Source organism: Nicotiana tomentosiformis, chromosome 12 (genome assembly GCF_000390325.3).
Source record: "Nicotiana tomentosiformis chromosome 12, ASM39032v3, whole genome shotgun sequence".
Classification (NCBI taxonomy): domain Eukaryota; kingdom Viridiplantae; phylum Streptophyta; class Magnoliopsida; order Solanales; family Solanaceae; genus Nicotiana; species Nicotiana tomentosiformis.
The window spans coordinates 62,922,253-62,943,796 of record NC_090823.1 but is presented as its reverse complement, the minus strand read 5'-3'; the positions used below and the strand labels follow the sequence as shown (position 1 = coordinate 62,943,796).

Below are 21,544 nucleotides of genomic sequence, written 5' to 3'. Positions count from 1 at the left end.
TTCGGCCCTGTGAATAATTTTCTGTGATGGCTCGGGTTCGACCCTACTCGGTGCGTGGTTCTGATTTTGAAGTTGTGCTATTGCAACTTGTTGAGCCTGCAGTATTTCGAATATTATTCGAAGGCTGATTCCGCCTTCTTCGCCGCTCTGTGCATTCTGACCGGCTGATCGAACATCTCTGTGGATGTTATTTTCAGGGTCGACGCCCAGATTTGCATTCAGGGCAACATGGGAACTGACGTCGATGGGGTCTGCAACTGGTACTCCCTCGAGATCAACTAGAGGCACTTCGTTTTCTGGGGCGGCTACGTTGTCGTTTTCGCCATGAAAACCAAGACCATTGTCGATGTGTGCAGGTACTGCTTGAGAGTTCGACATCCTGATCCTGGAATCAAAAACGCTTACGAGAATAAGTGTAAAGCAGTGTGTGTTATGAAAATTAGCACCAGGCAATCACTATTATCCTTAGTCCCACGGTGGGCGCCAAACTGTTTACCCTTAAAATCGGATAACAATTAAATTTGTAAATAGTTTTAAGGATATGTGATTTCACTTGGCACAAACTGAGAAATGTAAGAATTGAAGTTAGAAATTAACTGTAAAATGAAGCAAACCAATGTAACGCGCAACTTTGTCCCTCGAGCTAGGTCGCCTTCGATCCAACTGAGTATATTATTGAAAAGCAAGAACTGAACAACTGAATAAGAGATCTTAAGAGAGAAAACGTAATATATTTCTTTGTTATGCATGTATGTCCCCCTACAAAATGATTGGAACCCACTTTATATAGTAGATGAGTTTTACATATGGTACAATTCTAAATACAAAGAAAATCTTCTGATTGGCTAATCAACCGGTCTTAACTTGATATATGCCGAGATCTCCGTCACAATCCTCGCCCGGTCACGGATTTCTCGACTTTCTGTTATTCGACCTAGCAGGCTTCCTTCGATATCGCTAGATCTCTATCCTTCTCGGTCTCGACCTTAGCTGGTTTCGATCTCGATCGATCCCTGAATCACGGGCTAGGTAATATTTATTCATGTAACGATCCAATATAACTTGGGATTGAACCACGATCTGCCACTACGGTCTCGATTAACTATACAAAATCGGGCAAGCATGATTTTGACCGTATACATGTACACTGAGCATTTTAAAATTAAATTATTATTAAATATAAAAATAGCAGTTTTCAACTGACTTAAAAAAAGTATCACATAAAATCAAATAAAACTATATTATTTTAGATGGAATAAATGTAAAATAAGAAAACCCATCTTAGCATTGTAGGGTTAAAAAAGGACAAACGGTTTACTACAAAACCTATATGGTTACACTACTGTAAAATGGGCCTATTGCAACGGCGGGAAAACCATTGCGAATGATAGGTAAACCATTGCCATAGATGTATTGGAACGGTTTAGCGACCGTTACATCTGCTCGCGTGCCAATAGATCTAGAGCAACGGTTCTTGCGACGGTTGACTACACCGTTGCTATAGGGCCAGCTATCGCAACGGTTTTTCCTCTGTCTAAAGCAACAAATATTCTTTTCAACTGCAGCAGTTTAAAACCTTTACCATAGAGTTTAATGCAATGGTTGTAAACTGTTACCATATTATTTACTACAACGGTTGAAAACCGTTACCATATAATTTATTGCAACGGTTGTGTAAGCTATTGCAGCATTTATTTACAGGTTATAATTTCCATTTGCATCGATTGTCGCACTTTTTGGAACGGTTTACAAGACCTATTGGAACAATTTAGATTGTCTATGGTAACGGAAATTGTGCTTATTGCAATTGTTCTATTAGGCTATTGTAACAGTTTAATTGACATTATTGCCCCGGTTGTAAATGACATTTACATATGTAAATATTTGTAATAACCTGAAAATTATATAAATAAAAAGATAAAACACTTCATAATCTATACGCTCCAATAAGCTAATAATAACCATAATAGCAAAATGTTTTAACCCAATCACATAAGTTTTACGGTTCAACACTTCAAAAGTTAAAGTTTCAAATGTTAATAACAAAAGACTCCGAGAACATCGACAACAATTCAAAGTTCTTCTTAAGTAAGGTCTAGATCTTCAATATCTCCATCTTCCCTTTCTTCAATTACTCCACCTACAAAAGAGGATAAATAAAGTCAATACCCTTCAAGGGTTGGTTTACCATTATAAGAATGGGTATAGTCCATGAATAATGCATAAAGCACAAAGTTTCCGGTAGATAGAAACAAGTTCACACAAATGAAGAAGTCAAAGTTTAGTAACAAATCTAAATCATCAAAACCAAACTTTTAAGCATATGCATTCTGGCAAATTGAGAGTTGTGTGCTTTTCTCATTTTGAACCAACTCAAACATAAAAACATAAGCAAATGAACAAACTAACAGTTTCGGTAGCCAACCAAACTAACAGTTTTCAACTTTTTATTTTTTTTGCAAGTAACAATCTAAAGATGAAACATTCCATGCGAAGCATAGCAAAAACAGTCCAGCAAAATACATATCGAAACAGAATTTTTGCAATATTGACTTCGAAAAAACATTGCAACATAGCTCATATCAGACTAACAATGGAATGAAAATGGAAGCTCCATGTTATCTTCCACGACTACAACTTGCTATGGACTTACATTTTCATCCTGCAACAAAAAAAAACTGTTGTGATATCGACCTACTACAGTTCAAAAGACCAGTACAGGTAGGTAATCAAGACACAAGTAGCTGATACCATAAACAAATTAAGAAGACTGGTAGGTATTGAATATTAATTCTGAAGTCAATTTGCTGCAGTCAATCTCTATTTAATTTCTCTTCTCCCTTTCTACACAAAGTTAACACAAGGAGTACGGAGCAATGGTCACGATGGTTCGTGTTGTGACTTCTTTACTAAGCTGTTACCTCGAGATTATTCGACTTTAGACTACTCTGTTGTCATTCATTCCCACTTTGTAGCTTGCAACGTGTTGTGAATTATGGAAAGCATGTATATAGAACAATATAGTCTTTTACTTCCTGAGAATTTACTCATATTATAGTTATACCATGTACATTATTCCCCAAAAGGTGAAGAACATGGTATATTTAAGTAAATGACACTGGAAACTTAAAGATAGAAGGCTCACACTACTTCAGCCTATTGGATATTATGGTCTTACTTTTTCACGGTGCTGGAAATCAAGGCTGTTGCGACCAAACACACTCACGCAAGTATACGCGGTCGTCAAGTAATAAAGTGACTAAAAGTCGGATGTCGAACCCACGAGAACTTATGATTAACTATTAACTAAATTAGACTATCCCAATTATCTAAACAAGAATTAAATCTAAAAATATTTTATTCTAAATTAATTAAATAAGAAAAATATAAATAATGAACTTTGAACAGAGAAAGAGCAGATTTTTATGATATCAATGTAATGAAAACGATCTAGGGTTATGGGCTATCTAACAATCCTATTGTATTCTTCAATTGAATTGACCGACTAATTTATCTAGCTTATTGGTTGACAGGGTTAATATTGCTCATAAGAATCTGTCGAGTTCTTACTCGCCTATTCAAGCTAACCTAACGCCTATATGTCTATGGAGTTAGAATCAACAAGAACGCATTTATAATTCCTGTAAATCAACCAAGCAAGGCAATTAGGTATATGTCTATCCTAACCACGAATCCGTTCCCCGATGCCCGAGTTCAAGAACTTGCCCTACTCAATCCTATATGCAATATAGAATTCCCACTTTCGAGTTCAATTCTAGATTCGTAGATAATATTCAATTGGTGATCAAGCAATTAAATAATTAAGTGCAAGATTGAATAAATAAACTAATATGATAAATCAAGAAGTCAAAATCAATATCCGAATAACAATAGTCATGAAAGAACCACAACCCTAGAACGTGAAGTTTAGCTCCACATAGACATGGTAGCCAAACAACAAATCATATACGGAAACATAAAAATTACTAAGTTTGGTGGGAGAAAGATGGAACTTGATGAATTCCGGCCTCCACAGCTTTTTCGTGGCTTTTTTCCCCCTTCCCAATATGTTCGATAACCTAAAAGAGGCGTTTTTAGCTTATATATTGCGTACAAAAGTCGTGGGCCAAAGCTCTCCTATTCCTAGTCCAATTCGGCTTCAGGGATTGATGCTAAGGTGGATGCGACGCATCCACCTTGTCCTCCATTTCAATTTTTGCCTGCGAAGGTGGATGCGACGCATCCACCTTGTCCTCTATTTCTCAGCTTGCATGCGATGGTGGACGCGACGCATCCAGCTTCACTTCTACTTCCCAGTTTCGCACGCGATGGCGGACGCTATGGCCCAACTTCACTGCTAAGGTTGCATGCATGATGATGTTTTCCTAGGTTGGATGCGACGCATCCAACCCTTCTTCCTCTAGCTAAACCACCTTTTCTTCATATTTTGCACTCCGAACACCTTAAATCGTCACACATAACTTAATTAGTCATCAAACCAATAATTACACCATGTTGGGCGTTTTAAAGATTAAATAACATCAAGAAATGGTTAAAACATGGGCAAAGTAACATCAACACATATCGAAATATGCCAAACATCAAAGGCCTACAGCTAAACACAAAAAATGTCAACAAGTAAATGGTGCAAGAATCAAATGAAAAGCAAAGGAAAGCACGAATTGCTTTTAGAAATCCTGTCAAAACTAAGCACACCATAGAAACTATCAGGTATCAAAACACTCAACTTACTCAGTTGGCAAATAATTGGATAGATCAGGAACAATAATGGTCTACTTTCCAGTGTTACCAACTACAATCAACATCTTTAAATTGTTCTCATAGACATTTACTTTTGAGTTCCTAATATTAATCTCATACTTTAATTCTTTAGTGCTAGAAGTAGAATTCTCCCTAATACTGCATTATGAACCCGCACGTTCTACAATTCGAAGGAAACAAGAGTTAAGGCATCATGACATTTGCATTAGATTTTGTTTTACTTTGAAAGATCATATTCTTTAAAAAGTTTCAAAACACTAGGACTGATCATTGTGATACTTTTTCAAGCTAACATCCTCTGTTTCTTTTGGCTAAGTAGTGATTGGGAGCTAAAATAGGATGAGAAAGATGGCATCTTTCTTTGCAAGTATACAACAACAAAGAGCCGTCAAGGTAACCACAGAATTACGCAACGACAAAGGGCCGGAAGCGAAATTAAAAAATGACTAGACTAACCAGACTTAGCCATCCAAAATTATATTAAAATGATTCACAACACAATAAAACTTTATAAGACAATATACACAATAGAATAAAAATTTGTAAGACCAAATAAATCCTATTCTACTTGAAACTGAAAAACAGTTATAATGCAGGAATATTAGGTCAACATTATGACTATGTTCTCCAATGAATATTGAATAAATAATCAAAAGCCAAAATGCAATTACGATATCTTTAAATTGGAGTAAACAAAATTTAAAATATAAATTTAACAAAAATATAGCAACCCCAATTTTCTCTCCACCAGGTCTCATTGCTTCTAATAAGAAATCAAAATCCACCAACTCAACTTTCTTTTTCTGAAACTAGAAAATTGATCAACTCAACTCTCATTTTTCAAAACTAAAAATCAAAATAACAAATTTATCAATACAATATCAGTAAAATTGAAGTACAAAATTACTAAAGAAGAATGATAAATCTATGGTGAAAATATTACCAGAGAAAGAAAAGGAAGGAGCAGCGAACAGAAGCCTATGCCGGATGTGTAATTTTGCCTTAGCCGGATTTATTGCCTTCAAAGAATTCTAATTTTAGCCACACATTTGCTAAAAGAAGAAAATGTAAGAAAGAAAATAGAACACAATATCTAGAAATTTTCTAAACCCAACATTCAAAAATTTAGTATCATATGCTTACAAAGAAAATTTTAAAAAAATAATCCAATACCATGTCAGTATCTTCAACCAAAAATGTCGAGGAAGAAGAAAATTAGTCATTTTAGAAAAATCGGACTTCCTTATACTACTTTATTTCAAACACAAAATTAGTTGAAGATACTACTCTTTTTCAAACACAGAGTTAGTTGAAGGAAAATTGGTCTTCCTTGAAGTTAAATATATGCAAGAGTAATATTGCCTATAAGGAATTATTATAAATGAGTGACTGCTTTAACCAACATTCATCCTTTAGCAGCATTAACAGCAAAACGACATACAACCTCCACCCAACAGATTTTGAGTCCTAACTAAAACTACTAACTCTGCTACAAATTAACAAAACTAAACTTCAAACAGATAGAGAAGACAAGGGACTGAGAGGTTGTCGATTCACATCAAGACATAGCAGTGACAATGTTATTGTATGGAGTAGATGACAACAAGTTTAACTCATAATCTTTAAAATACAGAAAGTATAAAAACACCCGGCTCTTTTACCCTCTTTCCTTTTGTAGGTCTTTCTTCTTTAAGATAAGAAGAAATTTTTTAACTAGAATCGAGCATACATCCTACTTTAGTAAGATACAAACCAATTAAGATTGTATACGATTTTACCATACTAATATCATCTTGTAACAACTCAATTTTACCCAAGCAAAACATACTTCTTTGAAAATAGTTGAACAAGTTTGCCTCTTTTACCTTCGTTGAGTTTTAAACAAATAGAGAGACTAACAAATAGAGAGACTAAACGAAGAGTACGTACTAATCTCATGTTGTTACCTTCTATGATTCTCATATCACTTAGGCAGAAAAACAAAATAATATCACTCTAAATGATGCATGTTTACCCGAAAAATCGGATAACGTTAAATTTAGATATGGTTCTAAGGGTATGCGAATTTCTTTGATACAAAATGACAATACAGGTAATTTTGCTATAAAACGGGAATGATGGGTGGAAAGACTGAAATGAATTAGAAAAACAAGTACAATGAAATCTTAATGTATCTTGGAGGACCTGCCTCTATTGCAATCTATCCCCCTTTTTATAGTAGAGGATTACTGCTTTATCTATAACAACATAATAAAATAATACATATAGTGGAGGACCCATGATGGTTTGTCTCTTCCTTGATTCTCGCCAAGATTCTCTCCCTCGGTGCGGTTATAACGGCTCTTGTCTGCGAACTTGGCACTGGCTCGAGCTCAGTTCCTGGCCCGTGCACTTTGAAGACCGATTTTAAGGTGGAGAATCCTTCCTCCATTTCGGGTCGATATGAACACGTATTGATGTATACGTGCTCTATAATAGAGGATCACCTCGAGGTCGTCCGAAAAGACTGCAACTGGGGTTCCGAGGTCGTGGAAGAGCTCGACCAGGAAGCTTAATTTCTAATTCTTCATGTTTGCAATTTAATCACGTAGGCAATTTTTGTATATATATGTATAACAAGGTCGACTAGTTTTTATTTTGTGAAGACTTTTAATTGAATGTTGACCTTGTAGTCTCTCTGATCGATCAGATTTGTAGCCCCTGGGTTCGCTTGTTAGGTCGATCATTCAAACTTTGAAGGAACATAATCCGTAGGTATAATGTACTGGTTGAGTTAATGTAAACTCAGAGTAAAAGTAGCTTATTAGCCGTTGAGTGAATGTTTTGAACTTGAAATATTGTAGCTCGTAGGCGTAATGGTCAAGTGAGTGCTTGCTCGAACTCGTAATAATAGTAGCCCGTAGGCTTAATAGTCGAGTGAATGTTTCGAACTCGAGATAATGTGGCCCGTAGGCGCAATGGTCGAGTGAGTGTTTGCTCGAACTCGAAATAAAAGAAGCCCGTAGGCTTAATAGTCGAATGAAGAACTCGAGATAATGTGGCCCGTAGGCTTAATGGTCGAGTGAGTGTTTGCTCGAACTCGAAATAAAGGTATCCCGTAGGCTTAGTCGTCGCGTGAATGTTTCGAACTCGGAATGTCGTAGCCCGTAGGCATAATGGTCGAGTGAATATTTCGAACTCGAGATAATGTGGCCCGTAAGCGCAATGGTCGAGTGAGTATTTTCTCGAACTCGAAATAAAGGTAGCCCGTAGGCTTAGTCGAGTGAATGATTCGAACTCGAAGTAATGTAAGTAGCCCGTAGGCTTAATATTCGAGTGATTATTTCGAACTCGGAATGAAAGTAGCCCGTAGGCTTAATTTTGGTTGCACAATAAATCTCAAGTCATTGCTCACGTGTTTATGTTTGGGCCAATCCATATGAGCATGGTTCATTTTGACCATTTGGCTCTTATAATTTTTCCTGTTGGAACCCTATTGTTTGTGAGATGACTTTCTTGCATCTGAACTCGATGTATTTAAGGGCCCTGATGCCCCCCCGGTATTCGAGGTCAGTTGGAAAGAGGCCTCGGATATTGTCAAAAGTGCAGCACGATCGATGGTTGCCTCATTAAAAATCTTGCCGAAAAATCCATTTGGGAGAAAATCGGTCTAAGGAAAAAAGAGTGCAACGCGTGCTTTTAAGCGAAAGATCTTCTTCAGCTCTTGTTCGGACTTCTGCATGGGTCAGTTAGATGAATATGGAAAGGTCGTACCTTAGCAGTAGTACCGTTTTAGATGTGATACATTCCAACTACTTGATAGCTGTTTGCCGTTTATGATGCCGAGCTTGTATGATCCTTTTCCAATGTTCTCGAGCACCTGGTATGGTCCTTCCCAATTTGGTCCTAATTTTCCTTCGTTTGGATTCCGAGTATTGATGGTGACTTTTCTTAACACTAAGTCCCCGGGCTTGAAATGGCGAAGTTTAGTTCTTCGATTTTAATACCTTTCGATTCGTTGCTTTTGGGCGGCCAATCGGATAAGGGCAGCTTCTCGTCCTTTGTCCGATAATTCAAGGCTGGTGTTCATAGCCTCGTTATTTGATTATTCCGTCATGAATCGAAATCTGGGACTAGGTTCACCGACTTCGACTGGTATTAATGCTTCGGAACCATATACTAAGGAGAATGGGGTCGCCCCCGTACTGGATTTTGACGTTGTTCGATATGCCCAAAGGACTTCAGGCAGGATTTCTTTCCATTTTCCCTTCGCGTCGTTCAATCTCTTCTTCAGGTTTTGAAGAATAGTCTTGTTCGTTAATTTGGCCTGACCGTTCCCACTGAGGTGGTATGGTGTTGATAATATCCTCCTTATTTTGTGATCTTCGAAGAATTTTGTGATTTTGCTGCCAATGAATTACTTCCCATTGTCGCACACTATTTCGGCGGGTATCCCGAATCGGCATATGATATGATCCCAAATAAAGTCTATAACTTCTTTCTCTCTTATTTTCTCGAATGCCTGGGGTCGATGGCAGAGGGCCGACAATGTCCATTCCCCATTTCATGAATGGCCATAGGGATAGGACCGAGTGAAGTTGCTCTCCGGGTTGATGGATCATTGGCGCAAACCTTTGACATTTGTCATATTTACGAATAAATTCTTTCGCATCCTTGCCCATATCGATCCAATAATACCCCGCTCTGATCACTTTTCGAACTAATGTGTCGGCACCAGAGTGATTGCCACAAGTGCCCTCATGTACTTCCCGAAGGATGTAATTAGTATCTCCCGGACCCACGCATACCACCATCGGTCCATCAAATGTTCTTCGATATAATGTTCCATCCGCAGCCAACGTGAATCGAGCAGCTTTAGTCCCTAGCCATTTTGCTACTTTGGCACCACCATTGAACAGTCGCAGAACCCCCACTGTTTTTCAGCTTCGGTGAGACCTCCTTCTTCCACCTTCAAATTTCATCCATATTTTTTCTCACAAAGAAAGCTTAAAAAAATCAAAATAATTCTACCTTCTTGGATATGGCAATGAGTGTAAGGAAAGATAAATGGACACAAGCCAAATAATAAAAAGAAGTTGTTAAGAATCGAACTGAAATAACCAAGCATAATTCACCTCCATTTTGGGTTTAGAGCAGGCACCCAAAGTAAAAAACATAGAAGAAATTTATGACCACAAACAATGAAAATCAATCACATGCAACTAAATTTCTGAAATTAAAAAACAAAATTCCAAACTTTCAACTCAAATAGGAAGAACAAAGGCGACATAATTTCCAAATTCACCTCTTGCACCAATAGTGAACTTTGTGGGAGAAGTAGGTTTCGTAATAGAGATTGCCTTGTAATAGTAGTGGTCGGTACAAAATAATTTATGTATTGTCCATGGATTTAGATGAATTGAGTTATATTAGCGTTGCATTTTATAAATGCCCTGATTCAACATGAATAAGAGATGAAGAATGTTAGAAAGATAAGTTTGATACATGAGTAATTTTGGTGACAATCAGACTATTAATGAATTGATGTGAGTTTTAAAATTCAAATCAACAAAATTAGAAACAAATTAGCTTCAAACATATGCCCGTTAGCAAATAGGGATACTTTTAGCCCAAAAGTATAACGGTAAGGGTATACTTGAACCAAACTTCTAATGGAGGATAAATCTAGATATTTTTGGCAAGTACAAGGATAAATTTGGACCCTTTACCAGTTATATGGGAATATATACATAATATGCACACATGTGCATATGAATTGATAACTATCAACAACTGTTGTAACTAACAAACCACTAAGCCAACTAACTGCCCGGCTGAGCTAAGCTAACATAAGTGATAACAAGTATAAGAGGATAAATACAATCTCAATACTTCCCTCAAGTTGGAGGTGAGGTCTCTAGAGCCAACTTGCCCATAATAGATGAATGCTTAATCCCAATGAGAGCCTTGGCTAGAATGTCAGCAAGCCGGATAGTTGTGGAACATGATGGAGGGAATCAAATCTTTTTGAAGTTTATCTCTCACAAAATGACAATCAACCTCTATGTACTGCACACTTTTATGGAATATAAGATTCCTGACAATGTGCAAGGATGATTGACTATCAAATGCACAACAATAAGAGTAAAGAAAGGGACATCCAGCTCTGAAAAGATTTTGCTCCACCATACTAACTCTCCAACCACCTTCCTTAAGGATATATACTCTGCCTCAACTGAGGACAGGGATATAGTTTTCTTTTTTTTGACTTTCAACTCATAGGACTATTCCATAATAATACCAAATAATCACTAACTGACCTTCTGCAATCTGGACACGCGGGCTAGTCAAAGTCACAATAGGCCTTCAATGTGCATCTGGACATAAAAATACCCAGAGTAGGATCTCTCTTCCAATATATCAATAGGTGAAAAGATGTCTGCAAATTAGGTTACTGGGCTCTTTCATAGGCTTACTGATATAATGGACACTAATATCCAACCTTGTGTTTGTTAGAAAATTTAAATTCCCAACTAGTTTCCTGTAATAAGCTGGATCAGGTAATACAGCTCCCTCCTTGGCCATCAGCTTCATATTGGGGTCGAGTGATGATGACATAATACTATAGTCGAAGCAGTCATATTCTGTTAACAAGTCTAGTGCAAACTTCCTTTGAGAAATGATGGCCCCATCATCTGTGTATAATATTTCCAGCCTAGGAAGTAGTGAAGCTTGCCAAGGTCCTTGATTCTGAAAGTATCATGTAAGAAGGCCTTCTGGTGTTATATTTCTACAGAATCTGTACATATGAGTTTAACATCATCAACATATATAGCTAAAAATACTATCAATGGTCATGTCTTTTGTAAAATAAGGAGTAATATTAATGGAATATAGGTATTCTCTAGATGACAATTCCTCAGTCTGCTTATCATATCATTGCATGCTAGCAGTTTTTAAACCATGCAAAAAAATTTATTAAGTCTGAAAACTGTTGCGCCCCATTTTCTCGCGAAAGCGGGTTTCGACGTATGACAACTCTTTTAAAGTGGGTATTAAAAGAGAAGAGTCGCCGCCTAATAGTTTAAAGTACGTTAGGACACCTATTTGCATATAACTCTATTTTAACTAGTCTGGTTACTAAAGATCGGGTAAGGGCTCAAATTACCTTAAAGAGAAGGTGTTAGGCACTCTTCGAGGTCCACAACTGTGGGTCCTGATGAAATTTACACTATGTGGATTAGATGATTAAGCTAAGTGATAAGAAAAGAAAGGTATAGAAGTTGAAGGATCTATTATAACACATAAGAATAAATGATCGGTACAAATCTTAAAGATTACAAGGGTATAACTGCACTGGTCTATGTTAAATGACTAAGTGTGAATAGCAAGTATATAAAGAAAAGGGGGTCCTAAGTTTTTTAACCTAAAGGATCACCCCGTACAACATAAATACTTTGCAACTCCCTTAAGGTAGGGGTTGCTCATATTATTTAGCGGGCACAGAATATCATCTCCTGCTACCGAATTACTATGTTGAAGTTATTACTTAAAGCGCTCTAATTCAAATCTAAACTGTATCCTACGCGTGCACTACATGTCCCATACCTATGGTCCAGGAGGCTTTAGACCTACTATTAGGTGGTTCTAGACTTAGCTCAGGTTACTCAAAATGATAAAATTAGGCAACATTTAAAATAGATAGGACTTCACATAAAGACAATTAAAGGCCCAAGTTAGCCTCCACGCATAAACAGCAAATGCACGCGGGCAGTTTAGGCAGTACATAGTTTAGAATTAAGACTTAAAGTCCTATAGGCATGGTTTCTAGGTGATTCTGAATTCCAACATCGTATATGCAACTTTATTGTTCTCTCTAAATGGTTTAGTCAAGAGACAATAAGCTGTTTGCAAACTCAGGATTATTAGCGCTGATTTTATAAATAGGCGCCTTAGGCAGGGGACACTGTCCTATAGGTATGATTTCTAATAGTTGCATAATTAGGCAGTGAAACAACTTTGAGAGTCCAACATTAACGATGTTGATCTTATAAACAGCTCTTATGTGAGTGACAATATCCTATAGGCAGGATTTCTAACAATTGACAATTAGACCTGATTTTTATAACACTTTATTCCTATAGGCATGTCATCGAGGCGGGGAAGTGTAATGAGAATAACGGAAGTAGTTGATTAAAAGATTAGAATCCTATAGTCATGATATCTGGATGAGCAGTACACTAAAAGTAATAGAAGCAATTGACCAATTGATTATTTGAAGTCCTATAAGTATGATATCTAGGTTAAAAAAGCATATGTTATATATCCTATAGGCATGCTGTCTATATGCACAGTAGTAACACAGAAACGAGTATGGTAGATATTTAGACTTACACGCTTGAACAATGTACAAGTGAGGTGTGCATGATTCCTATAGGCATGATCTCTATTAGTGTACAACATACCAAACGAAATAACAAACAAGGCATGCTGAACGAAATAGTAAATATAACACACAGACCCTATATGCATGTTTTCTACCCTTTCATGCAAATATTAGAATACCCAACCCCCTTTTTCATTAATTCCCCCATTATTCGTTATTACACATTATTACATGCCCAATAGAGAATACATGCTCAAATATTACAAACTAAAATGAGTACATGCCCAATAAGAAGAGCAGGCCCCAAGAGGAATAATCTAGCAACTTCGAGGTCTTCAGTAATCTCATTCTTCCCACAAAACAGCGAACCCGGGTCTAGGTACACCGCAGGACATTAGAGTGTATCGGCTGCATGACTCGAACGCAGACCCACACCAAGTCTAAAGGGGGAGCAAACTTACCCAGCAATGCCAAACTTAACTGTATGAGTAACAAATTGTACATAAATTGATCAGACCACTTGAAATCCGCACACTTAGTTCTTAGGAATGTAACTAACATTGGTTTAAACCAAAGTAGATAGTCGAGATCACAGTGAGTTATATACCTAAGACGCTAGAAGTTCAAAACACAGGATGGAACATCACAAACTAACAGACAATCCCATGTAGAGTTTCAGGATATAATATGATCTAATATCAAATTAAGTACAATCTCGACAGAGGAATCTTGCAGAATTACAGATAGAAGCAAGTAAAACAACGGTTTTCATATGGAAATTTCTAGCATGAGGGTCTAGTGCAAGTATGATCATAACAAACAGGATGATGAACATGGTCTGTAACAATCCATTCAACTGGGCATGAGGAATTTGAACATTATCAATCATACATGAAGGTTTAAATAGAGCCAGGACTCATAATGAAAAAGAATATGTCAAATATAGGTTAACAGGACTTGCCTGGACTAGGCTTAATCACATATAGAAGAAGAGGCCAGATATTGAATTTCATCCTAGAATTCTTAAGCAGTATTAAAGAACACCAGATTAAACAAGGCATGGAACACGCATTAGTTTTTAAGTAGCAGGGAAAACATGTTTGAGCTAATAGCACGATCAAGAGTTAACTCTAGAAAAGTATTAAGTTGCACATGAATGACTCAACAAGCATTGGCATGACTCGACTTATCACAAGAATATAGAGCAAGGCAAAGGCTAAACTCGAATAAGCAACAATGATAAGCATTCGAACACATACATTAAGGCAAACAGGCTTAAGAAAATAGGATCAAGGCAACAAATAGGCAAGTTTGATTACTAGAAGGTATAGAGCCTCAAGAATAGCTTCAGAGCCTATAATAGCATGTTGGGTCACAGAAGAAATATCAGAGACATGGATATGCAGAGCAGGAACTCAAACGAAAGGAGAATGAAATTGCAAGGGTCATAGGTACTTACTAGTTACAGATTAGTGAACAAGTAAACAAGAGGAATAATTTCAGTAATACCCCAATGTCAATAGCAAAACGAACAGTAGAACTCAGAAATCTTAGTGCGTCAAAGTTCCCAAGGGTTTCGAATGAACCTCGGGCAGTGCTCACACTGAGAAAGGTCCGATAATCAAATTTCGGTTGCCTTGGCTTTCATCCGGCCAAGAGATTAAGCCTCAAAGTAGTATAAGACAAGTGAGAATAAGAGAATAGTAGTACTTTCAGTGATTAAGCTCTCTCCTGGGGAATTAGGGGAGGGGTTTATATAGTAGTAAAATTCAAACGAACGAACAAGGAAAAAAGTCAATCAACAGATTAAAGGAAAGACTATCATGCAAAAATCAATTTCGAATCAGATTAAAAGAGAAACCGGACAAACCCTAGTTCGATAGAAATCAAAAAATCGACCACAGATCTTGGTGAATCGGCCCCATATCACCTTGCTATGAATGTATGCAGACGAAATACCATCTAGATTTTGGAGATTGAAGACGATTTCACATGATGCAAGGCTTGGTACTTGCAAAAAATAGGCAAGTACTAAGTGATACCATAATCGTGTAAGTAACACGGAGACATAATATATAAGGAAGTAAAATCATGGAGGGATTCCATATTAAGGTCGGAATCGGAGAGGATTGAAGGGTGTGGCGACTAGGGTTTCTTAGAGACGAATGGAACAAAGAGGATTCAGAGGCGGCTGGAGTGGGGAAATGGGATTAGGGTTTGGGTGTGGGGATATAAGGAAAGGCGGGGATCTATTATGGGCCGTTAATCATTTGAGATCAACGACCAGGATTAAAGGGAAACGGGGCGGGCTGTTTACACGGGTCGCGACCAGGTTCATTAAAAGGGTTGTTTGGTTTGGGCTTGGGGTTATTGGGCTAGGTTTTGGGTCCGAAATAAACTCAAACATTGGGCCAAAGTTTTTAAATACACGAAAATTATAAAAATAATTTATAAGAAGTAATTAGAAAATAATAAAAATATCATTTGTGCAGTAAGATGCTTGAAAAATAATAATTTGACATTATAAAAATATAAAAATGCTATTTGGGCACAAATAATGCAATAAAATGTAATTATGCACATCATATTAGCTATTATTGCAAAATTATGTAAATAGCTTAAAATTATAAATATAATTATATGAAAAAATGAGGTAAAATATTATACATCATATATGTGGATACAAATAATAAATTTGGATGAGTAATTCATCACAAAATAATTTAAAGAGGTAATTAATACAAATTCAAATAATTTAAATGCAAGAAAATCAATTTTAAAGCTTTAAAAATTTATGGAAAATTATAGAAAATACTTGTATGACTCTTGTAAATTGGTGATAATGCAGGAATTATATTTTAGAAGCATATATGATATTTGTAAAAACATGAGGGAAAAATTGGGTATCAACAACTGCCCCTCTTTACCCAGGAATTATGAAAGAGTTATCGGGTTAAGACAATGATGACCAATTTTGTCTGAAGTGAATGAGGAATGATGTGTTTTGAAAAAATGGGGGCCGAACCCTGGTTCTTGAGTTGCCTACATATCCCTGGTGTTACAAAAATCAGGCTGTGTGTAGTTCTGGATCCAACGGCGAACGAAACCGATGGAGTTGTTATAAGAGTGGTCGTGTGTTTCGAAAAGGATCTTTTGGATGTGATAGTGTCGTGAGTAATAGATGATTTCATGTGGAGCTATGAATGCGAATTTGATGGTTACGAATGTATAAGGCAAATATTTGAATGGTTATAGAACAAAGGGTAATCAATTGCTGATCATCGGTTATATTTGAGGTGATCGAAGGATGTGAACATTGTGAACGGAAACCAGAGCGAGAATTGCTCCTGTTTGTAGAATAGTTACCTCCCGAGTTACCTGCAAAACTTAAAACATGATGCACGCGAATATATATGGGTTATTGCAAAAATTTAAACATGATACAAATTTCCTTCGGACCATGAGAGTTGTCTTCGGACGATGAGGATGATGTCCTTAGACTATGACGTCCTGGGCCATGAAGCATATGATAAAGGATTCACAGGCCATGGAATGGTGTCCTTGGGTCATGAGGATGGTGCCTTCGGACTATGACGCCTTTGAATAATGATATGCAATTTCGAGAGATCCTCAGGCCATGGCATGGTGTCTTCAGGTTATGAAGATGGTGCCTTCAGACTATGACGCCTTCGGACAATGTGGCGATGTCTCAGCCCATGAAATGAAAGTATGCGGTAATATCGATCGTTTGATAGAGGAAACATGTGATGCTTAGTCATATGCAAGAATGAGATGAGACAAGGCTTATTCTTGTATGAAATGAGTGCAGTGTTTTAGCCCAATGCAAAGAGTGGAGACAATGCTTAGTCTCATGCAGAAGGGCAATGCTTAGCCTTATGCAATAATGGAGGCAGTGCTTAGCCTCATGCCATGATGAGGGCAATGTTTAACCCTATGCAAGGAGCAAAGACAAAGCTTAATCTTCATGCAAAGAAAGGCAATGCTCGGCCTTATGTGATAATGGAAGCAGTGCTTAGCCTCATGCAAGGTGAGGGTAATGTTTAGCCCTATGCAATGAGTGGAGACAATGCTTAGGCCTCATTTGTTTTTTTAAAGATTAAGGCGTCTGAATCTGAATACACATCCGAATATCAAGATGTGTATTAAGATTAAGATATCTGAATATGAATACACAACTGAATATTAAGATGTATATTAAGATCTGAATACTAAATGATTAAGACTGTTTGATTTTTAACATCTAAATGTATAAGATTTATCTTTATTTGAAAATTAATAAACATAAAATTCAAATGTAATGCTAATTAATCTAATATTCTATCAATAAAATATATAATTTTTAAAAATATGATAATTGTTGGTGGTGATGGCTAACGGGTGAATGCCGACTAGAGGCGGTGGTTGGTGGTAGTTTTGGTTGACGGTGGTGGTTCAGGGTAGTAGCTAGTGGTGATTGGTAATGGTGGAGATTATGATTGAGGATGGTGGTGGTGGGTGGTAATAGTTAATAATGGCGGGTAGTGGTGGTAGTTGTGATTGAGGAAGGTGGTGGTGGGTGGTAGTAGGTTATAATGATGGGCAGTGCCGGTTGTGGTTGTTGATGGTGATGGGGTAGCTAGTAGTGGTAGTTGAGGTGAATGCGTGTTGATTGTGGTTGAGAATGATGGTGGCGGCAGTGGTGGAGATGGTGGATGGTGATAGTCGATAATGGTGGCGGCTATGATTGATGATGATGGTGGTGTGGTGGTGGTGGCGGCGGCATAGTGGTAGTTGATAATGGTAGGCAGTGGCGGCAGTTAATAATGAATATGGATGATAGCATCTTAATAAATTAAGTCTCTGTTATAGATCTTAATCATATAGTTGTGAAGTAAAAAAAATAAACACACTTAATGATTAAGATCTGAATAATTAAGATTCAGGCTTTAAAAATAAATACACTTTTAACGTCTGAGATCTTGATGATTAAGATTCCGACCTCCATTAAGTGAAAACAAATAAGGCATTAGTCTCATGCAAAAAAAAGGCAGTGCTTAGCCTTATGCAGTATGGAGGCAGTGCTTAGCCTCATGCAGGGAATGGAGACGATGCTTAGTCTCATGTAAGGAAAGGCAGTTATTAGCCTTATACGATACTGGGGGCAGTGCTTAGCCTCATGTAAGGAATGGAGACAATGCTTAGTCTTATGCAGGAAAGGCAGTGCTTAGCCTTATGCAATAATGGAGGCAGCGCTTAGCCTCATGCCATGGTGAGGGTGGCGTTTAACCCTATGCAAGGTGTCACGACCCAAACCGCAGGGCCGCGACGGGCACTCGGTGCCTTACTCAACCGAGTACCAACGTAACATATCTTTCTTATCATACCATTAGGGGTAAATGGGCCAAAAGGGGCCGTCATGAGATAACCAAAATAAAACATAAGGGAATACTAGACGTAGGACGACCCAACATGATATAGAAACTTATACATGTGACATACATGCCTATAAGGCCGACATGATCATTTTTACACTCAAAACATAGGCCGATAAGGCCATACAAGTATCCATATATATGACATCTATCTACAAGCCTCTAAGAGTACATAAACGTCATAAAGGTTGGGACAGAGCTCCACCATACCAATAAATATATGTCCAAAGCATACTGACCAAATAAGTAACTACGGAGCAAGTGGAGTGTACCAACACCTTCCGCTGAGCTGATAGCCTACTAGGAGGACTCTCAATCTGTCTATCGGGACTTGCCGGCATGAAACGCAGCGTCCCCAAGCAAAAATAGATGTTGGTACAATTAAAGTACCGAGTATGTAAGGCATGAAAAATAGTATATAATTGACATGAAAGAAACTCGGAGTAAAAGACTCAACCTGTAAGTCTGAATAGCTCTGTGAATTATGAGACATTTATAATGTCATGCATATGTGTATAAATGTCATACCATGCATAGGTATATTTGTACATAACATCATCAAGCCTCTGAGGGCATCCCATCATATCATCTCGGCCACTGTGGGTGAAATCATCAACGTATACCAGCTGATCAGGTGGTGATATGTATATAACGCCATAACCTTTCCCCATACCCGATATACATATAATATATGCGTATAGAATTCCATCTGGTCATGAGTCAATGTACATGTATAAATGAATGCAATGCATAAGAAGTAAGTCTATAAGATCTCTCGAAATGTCATAAGATCAATATGCCTTCGGATAAACTTTATCAACTACGTATTTTTCTGAGACCCATGAACAAAAGATATAATAATAAGCCACATGGGTAATCAAGAACATAGGCACCCCTAGTACTTCTATGAATAGAGTCATTTATGAAAGTTGTGCGTTTGCTCGTTTCGTTTGTATCATATGGGTCATGCCAAAAGAAAGAAGGAATAGCCTTAACATACCTCAAGTCGTCAATGCAACTCGACAAAAGCTTACGACAACTAGCGCGCCAACCCTATAACAAAGAAATACATGTACAACTTAGATGGCGCTAGTATATCACGTATCTCAAACGATAACTCAATTCTAAAATAAAACGGGCAGCATTTCCCCTGATTTTACTGGTCTTTCAAGCCTACTATAGGCAAGACAAAAACACAATACAACCCATAACTCAAAAATAACTTACTACAATTTGGGACCTTTAATCCAACAAAAAACCCCCAATATACCATAACACACCCAATCAACAAGTTATCAATTAGCTTGAAATTTCAATGACGAGCGACCGGCCCACTACCGTACCACATGCGGCATTTCTCCAGGCCCTTTTATACTTCCAAACTCCATAACTCAGCAGCACAATAGGCCAACACGAGTGGACTACAAAACAGTTCACTAAAAGTGAAATAAATCGAACTCACAGCTTCCGATCACCGTCCCGTGAGTTCTAACTATTAGGAAACACATTTATCAACCTTACTTGATATTTAAAAGCTTAAATACAGAAAGTAGGTGTTTTCTTAACCATGAAGTACGTTCCAAAACTTAAACTACAAAGAAAAAGAGAGGCGGTATAATGATACTTACGTCGTAGGGATCGTTCTAATGTTATCACTTCTTGATTTCATGAAAGGGATGTTGATCTTGCTTGGAATTTCTTGGACCAGTTCTTGGAGAGCTTGAGAGTGTTTTGGTAATTATTCTCTGTATTTTGATGAGATATAAGTGGATAAGACCACTTATAAGCCCACCGTCTCAATTCTCCAAGCAGGTGGGTAAGCTGCCTGCTTGGCAGCTTGAGCAGTGCAAATTTGGATACTTGTATCTCTATACTACGCTATCATATTAGCAAATGGGTTTCAGCATTAGAAACTAGACACATGGGACTTTAATTCCATATAAAGATCTCCCTATAACTCTCAATATATTGGGAGAAAACTGCCTCGCAACCTGGCCTATAAACCTGCCAGTTTCTCCGAAGTGCGGCGATGTGACTTGGCGACCCTACTTTAAAAATTCATATTTCTCTACCTGAATTATAAATACTAATAATTTTCAATTGTTGGGTATCTCGTATGTTGGGTATCTCGTACCATTCTTCACCTTGCTTCTTTTACTTGTTGCAACTTGTATCTTCCTTCTGATACTCTTATTGCTTTTTACCATATGGGTGCGCTAGATATTCATGACTTAGGGCTCCTTATAAAAAAGCTTACATGTCATAGTACACACATGATCTGTTGAAGACCTCACATTTACTCATCATAAGTATGATGCAAAATCGAGTTCCTCTGACTAAACTCTTCCACAACCACATTCAATATCTTACCAACTGTCTTTGTAGATGTAGGTATCGTTGTATTACAAATAAAGTAGAATTTAGGAGTTTGAATTCTTACAACTGAGCTCTACCACACGATCTAGAGTAAGAAGAAAGAGTGACAATCCTAAATGCCCTGTAGCCTCCTTCTTATAAGTGTGGTGCACAACACACCCATAAACAAGACTCTACTAGACACGGCTTGTATACTCCCTAGGACAGAACTACTCTGATACCACTTGTCTTTTTATTCACTTGACTATAGACTCTGTCATGTCATATTTTGATTTACCGTTATCACCCATTTATCACCTCTTACTCATAATGCTTCATTTACTCTCTTCTTATTCTCCGACTAATATTTCTGTCTATCACTTTATCTTGAAAATTTCAACAAAACATTCTTTCACATTTAGCCCCCTTGCTTCATCTCACTGGCTCTTCAGGACACCTAACATTACTAGGGGTTGGAGTCATACTAAGGTAAATATTTATCCCTTCTAGGATCCCACTGCCTATCTTCTAAAATTTCTGAATATTCTAGTATTCATATCTGACTGTACTGTTCTAGAGTTCACCATCTGGGTGTCTTACAAGGATATCT

At 37.5% G+C, this 21,544-nt stretch overlaps 1 long non-coding RNA gene across 1 annotated transcript; it reads right to left on the bottom strand.

The window, feature by feature from the left end:
* Positions 1–1,942: 1,942 nt before the first annotated feature.
* Positions 1,943–3,198, bottom strand: LOC104090188 (uncharacterized). Its single transcript, XR_684893.4, has 2 exons — positions 2,593–3,198; positions 1,943–2,140 (listed from the first exon to the last, which is right to left on the bottom strand). It is a non-coding gene; the product is annotated as an uncharacterized lncRNA (long non-coding RNA).
* Positions 3,199–21,544: the final 18,346 nt, after the last annotated feature.